Source organism: Bos grunniens, chromosome 12 (genome assembly GCF_055505025.1).
Source record: "Bos grunniens cultivar Pamir isolate PY7600 chromosome 12, Bosgru_T2T1.0, whole genome shotgun sequence".
Taxonomy (NCBI): Eukaryota; Metazoa; Chordata; class Mammalia; order Artiodactyla; family Bovidae; genus Bos; species Bos grunniens.
In genome coordinates this window covers 30664199-30670236 of record NC_141176.1, presented here as the reverse complement: position 1 = coordinate 30670236, position 6038 = coordinate 30664199, and the positions used below count along the sequence as shown (strand labels likewise).

Sequence of the window (6038 nt, the reverse complement as noted above, 5' to 3'; positions counted from 1 at the left end):
AAAAGGAAAGAGGAGCCTCAGAATGATGCTGAAGGGAAGCTCTGAGATGTAAGTGCAACCAGTTGAGGGGGAACCAGCTCCGAGTCTGGAGCAGGAAGACAAATCCAGGAAGACAACCCACAGGGAGAGAACAACAACTGAGAGATTATGACGTGTTCATCACTTTGAGGAGAACCTGAGGATGAATTACTCAAAAGCACCCCCCAAAACTACACAGTTAAATACACAAGGCAATTATTAACTCCAAGGTAAGGGGAGATGTACTAGAATCAAAATACAATCGCAGTACACTACGTGTACAATCAGGCTCCCCAGTGGCTCAGTGGTAAAGAATCTGCCCGCCAATGCAGGAGTGCAAGTTAAATCCTTAGGGAAGATCCCCTGGAGAAGGAGATGGCAACCCACTCCAGTATTCTTGCCTGGGAAAGCCCATGGACAGAGGAGCCTGGCAGGCTATAGTCCATGGGATCGCAAAGAGTCAGACACGACTGAGCTACTAGACGACAACAACATGTATACAGTCAAAATAAGACGAAAACTGATCGGGGATTTAATCAGAAATTGTGAAGTCCCATAATTTATAATATTTTAACGTGCACATGCCTTTCACATTTTAACATCTTGAAAGTCAGACTGCACCTTGCAGTCAATGTGATAAGATAGTGATCCTGGTGGTCCACTGATTAAGACTTCGAGTTTCCAGGGGGAGAGGGTTTGATCCCTGGTTGGGGAACTAAGATCCCACACGCCTCTCGGTGAGGCCAAAAAAAAGTATTGCTTCTTAATTTAACTGGGGAGCACTTTTGTTCTTTCGTAGTGACTTGTAGATAATGGTCCATCTTATGATAGATGGCTTTTAAGATGGGAAAATGAGGGAGTGAATACCTGTGTCCAGGAGGGGAGAAAAAAGCTAAACCCTCATCTTCCACAGCAATAAGTCAGTAGAAGATTTCTCAAATTATCAAAGATGCAGCTTTACAAACATATTATTTAGATTGATGGTGGCACATACCAGGAGTACCACTAAAATCACAGCCAGCAGTTGGCTCAGTACAACAGTAACTGGAGGTAAAAATAGTGAGGCAGGAAGCACTGGGTTGTGATGTTTTTATAAACCTTGTACACATGTGAATCTTTGGTGGTGGTGGTGTTAGTGGTTAAGTTGTGTCCGACTCTTTGCGACCCCATGGACTGTAGCCCACCAGGCTCCTCTGTCCATGGGATTCTCCAGGCAAGAACAGTGGAGCAGGTTACCATGCCCTCCTCCAGGGGATCCTTCCAACCCAGGGATCGAACCTGGGTCTCCTGCATTGTCAGATGGATGTGAATCTTTAAACTATACATATTAGAAGTCAAAGTAATATGTACAGAAATAATAATAAAATTCAGTGCTCCATTTCAAGCGAGAAGTTCTCAGATCGTGAAAATGAAGACAGATCTTTATGGTCTCTGCACCAGGATGAGGAGTCTAATTGTCTCTGAGCCCCATCCCCGGCTGGTCTTGGGAAATGCAGCTCTTGGGCGACCTGGACATGGTCCCACATGCCACCTCTCGCCTCCCATCTCAGGAAACCCAGCTGCCTGATTCGTCACTCTCAGATGAGACAGCCGGTCTTCGGGGAAAGGGGAAACGGCAGGGCACACGACACATGTTTCACATACTGGTGCTCCCCAGAGCCCTGGAGAATGAGAAAGGAAGCCGGCGGTTTGGCAGGTGCGGAGGCCCCTTCCTGCAGACATCTGTCAGTGGTTCTGGATGCCCAGGCCCCTCCCTTCACAGAGGAAGAACCCTGGATTCCTGATGAGATGAGGCGCCAGCTTGCACCAGCTGCACGCCAGGCTGGAAGGACAGGATGAGAAAACCAGAGAAAGAGCCCGCCTGGAAAAGCAGGAGCTGCCGGGTCCTCAGATGTCAGACCTGGAGGCCCCCCTGGCTGTTCCCAGGACATCCGGCGCTTCTGCCAGGGAACTGGGTGAGGTCACTCTTGCTGGTAGTGATTTGGAATAAGCACCCCAGGGAGCTCAAGGTGGGGACCAGCATCTCCCATCCCCTGCCCATTAGACTGACATTCAGCTGCTGTGAAAAGCTGCAGCAGCTGGGGGGAGGGAAGCCCTCCCTGGGTCTCCCACACCTCCCACCATCCTGCAACCAATGGGGGAACATATGGCCCAGCAGGGGGCCTCCGGGAGCTGGCGCCATGCTCTGATTGGTCAGGCTTGCTTGTTAAATATTTTAAATATCACTCCCTAAGCCAGATCTTATCCGTGAGAGGCCAGAAAGCAACTTCCTGCAGAAACCCCTCCACCTTCCTCTCCCGCCTCTTTCTCCCTCCTGGAGCCCAACGTTTGTCAGAGCAGCATGCCGGGGAGTGTCCTCTGTAGTAAAAATATCTTTTTTTTTCCTCTGTGTGAGAGGAGAGGCCCTTTTCTCATTCCCCGGGGAGGGCCCTGATGCTCCAGACTGCAAGGAAATGCTCCTATGTGCCTCTTCCTTCTGCTTCCCTAACTAGTTTATCCTGATGGAATTAGGTTACAATGGCCAGGGAATGGTCCTAAAAGGGGAAAATGAAGTTTACTAGAGGGAATGTGCAGCCTCAGGGGAACGTGCCAGTCAGGAGGAAAGCAGGCATGGACTGGGTGGTGTGCCCAGCCCAGCCGGGCTGGCTGGAGGCCTCTGGGTACCACACGCTCTTGCGTTGGCCCCAGGGTCCCTGTTTCCCTCCACCTCCCCTCTCTCAGCTGCCACTCTCCATTTCCAGCTGCTGCAGAAGAGGGGTCCCCCGAGTCCTATGAGGGCTCAGGTCTCAGATATGAAGATGTCCCTAGGATGCTCTGGGCACCTTTCACGAAGACTTGGGGAGGGGACTGCTCTTTCTGCCAAGTGGCGGTTTAACTGCTTTCTTATTCTCAGATGGACGCACTCTCGGATCTCTCCAAAGACGAGGCCCCCCAGCTCCCCTGGCTCAGGGAGAGCCAGGTAACCCAAGGGCACCCCACAAATGGCCTCTGGACCTCCCGGATGTGCACTGTCATCTGAGGAACATTTCAGTGTGCTCTCTTCTACCTTTGTAGAAAACTTTCTTGGCCTGTCAAAATTATAACACTTGGGGCAATTTAGCAGATGATCTTTTTTGGGTTTGTTTTTTATTTTGCTTGCTTGTTTTTATGTGAAATCAAAGGCAGGCTGCAGAAGACTTCCCTGGTGGTTCGGTGGTTAAGAACCTGCCTGCAATGCAGGGGACATGGGTTCTATCCCTTGTCCGGGAAGATTCCATATGCTCGGGGGCGACTAAGCTCATGTACCACAACTACTGAGCCCACGTGCCCTCAACCGTGCTCCTCAACCGTGAGAAGCCCGCGCACCTCAGCTGGAGAGCAGCCCCCACTCGCCACAGCTAGAGAAAGCCTGAGCGCAGCAATGAAGACTCAGTGCAGAAAAAAAAAATACATAAAAAAAAAAAGCAGGCTGCAGAGTGGAAAGGGCCCACCCAGTAAAGACTTGGAAAACCAGTGTAAATCCTTGTCTCTTTGACCAAGGCCTTCTCTTCCTGAAATGCCTCTCCCAAAGGGATGTGGTAAGTAGTAAATTTAACCCAGTTTGTAAAATGCCTTAAAAAGTGTAAAGTAGCCATGTGAATTTAAGGGGCACTGGTTTTTTCTTCCATTCTAGCAAACTCGTGACCACTCTGCTTGCACTGGCTGCTTGGGATGGTGTCTCTCCTCCATCGTGGTGGGTGGGCTACAGCGTGTCAAGGATGCCTACAGCCCTGCTAAAGCGCCACAGGCTCTGGGCTAGCCGGGGCGGGTGACCAGATGGCCAGAGTAGAAGAGCTGATGTGTAGATGTGGCTTGTTTAACCCAGAGAAGAGCAGCTGGTCCAGGGGGCTGTGGTTACAAGTCTTCAAATGCATCCTTTGTAGGGAAAAGATGAAGGTTTTCTGTATAGCTCTGAGAGGTGAAACCAAGTGGGCTCAGTGCTAGGATTTAAGAGGTCAGATATTTTTTTCCTTTAACCATCTTAACCATTTAAAACTGCATAATCCAGTATTGTTGAATATATTCACATCATTGTACAACAGATCTAGAACTTTCTCATCTTGCAAAACTATACCCATTAAATTAATTAAGTTAAATTAATCTATACCCATTAAATACTAATTCCCACTCACCCAAGCGCCTTTCTACATTCTGTCTCTATGACTGTCACTATTTTAGACACTTTCTGTGAGTGGAATCCCACAGTATCTGCCTTGTCGTGACTGACTTATTTCACTTGGTGTGGTGGTGGTTTAGTCGCTAAGTCATATCTGACCCTTCGTGACCCCATGCACTGCAGTCCACCAGGCTCCTCCGTCCATGGGATTCTCCAGGCAAGAACACTGGAGTGGGTTGCCATTTGCTTCTCCAGGGAATCTTCCCAACCCAGAGATCGAACCTGGGTCTCCTGCATTGCAGTCAGATTCTTTACCAACTGAGCCTCCAGGGAAGCCCTCACTTAGTGTAGTGGGCTTTAACTTCATCCATATTGCAGGCTGTGACAGGACTGTCTGCTTTTTCTAAGGCTATATAGTATTTCACTATGTGTATAGACTGCATTCATCTACTCATCTGTTGACTGGCATTCGGGTTGCTTCCACCTGTTGGTTATTGTGAATAACAGTGCAATAAATATGGATGAGCAATTATCTCTTTGAAATCCTGCTTTGAATTCTTTTGGGTATATGTCCAGGAGTGTAATTGCTGGATTATATGCTAGTTCTATTTTTCATTTTTTGAGGAAACTCCATACTGTTTTCTATAGGGGCTGCACCATTGTACATTCCCAACAGCAGTGCACGAGGGTTCCAATGTCTCCACATTCTTGCCCACGCTTGTCATTTTCTCATCTGTTGACAGTGACCATCCTCATGGCTATGAGGTGATATCTCATTGAGGTTTTGATTTGCATTTATCTGATGGCTAGATGCTTTTGAACTGTGGTGTTGGAGAAGACTCTTGAGAGTCCCTTGGACTGCAAGGAGATCCAACCAGTCCATTCTGAAGGAGATCAGCCCTGGGATTTCTTTGGAAGGAATGATGCTAAAGCTGAAACTCCAGTACTTTGGCCACCTTATGCGAAGAGTTGACTCATTGGAAAAGACTCTGATGCTGGGAGGGATTGGGGGCAGGAGGAGAAGGGGACGACAGAGGATGAGATGGCTGGATGGCATCACTGACTCGATGGATGTGAGTCTGAGTGAACTCCGGGAGTTGGTGATGGATAGGGAGGCCTGGTGTGCTGCGATTCATGGGGTTGCAAAGAGTCGGACACGACTGAGTGACTGAACTGAGCTGAACTGAGTGATACTGAGCATCTTTTCATATGTCTGTTGGCTATTTTTATATCATCTTTGGAGAACTATTCAAGTCCTCTGTCCATTTTTAAAGTGGGTTATTTATTTTTTGTTGTTTTGCTTGATTTCTAGAAGTTCCTTATAAACTCTGGATATTAATTCATTATGAGATAACATGATTTGCAAATATTTTCTCCTATTTTGTAGGTTGTCTTATTATTCTGTTGACTGTTTCCGTTGACATGCTGAAGTGTTTAAACTTAATGTGGTCTCATTTGTCTATTTTTGCTTTTGTTGTCTAAAGGCATGTATTTCTGAAAGGCAAATTAAAGAAGTAAAGTGATACATGTACAGGTTAAAAATGTCAAAATAAAGATATATAAAGATATAAACACTTGTGTATGTCTTCTTGTACATATAGCCATACACATGCACACATAAAATTCTCCCTGCTACCCCTGACACCCAGGCTCACAATTTCCTTTCTCAGAGACAATCACAGTTGTCAATATCTTTCTAGATAAAACTTAAACATATATTCATGCATATCTTTATTTCCAATTATATCAATGTCATATGTATCTTTTTAAATTTTCTAATACACTTTATTTGGAAAACTTTACACATCTAAAGGTTTGGAAGACATCAGTAATTTTTTAAACTATAAAATCTGTTCTGCACCAGAGTTTCTTTTTCTTCACATGT

At 46.6% G+C, this 6038-nt stretch overlaps 1 long non-coding RNA gene across 1 annotated transcript; it reads left to right on the top strand.

Moving 5' to 3' along the window:
• Nucleotides 1-1279: 1279 nt before the first annotated feature.
• LOC147361600 (uncharacterized) lies at nt 1280-5725 on the top strand. The gene is made up of 2 exons (XR_015138132.1): nt 1280-1973; nt 2912-5725. It is a non-coding gene; the product is annotated as an uncharacterized LOC147361600 (long non-coding RNA).
• Nucleotides 5726-6038: the final 313 nt, after the last annotated feature.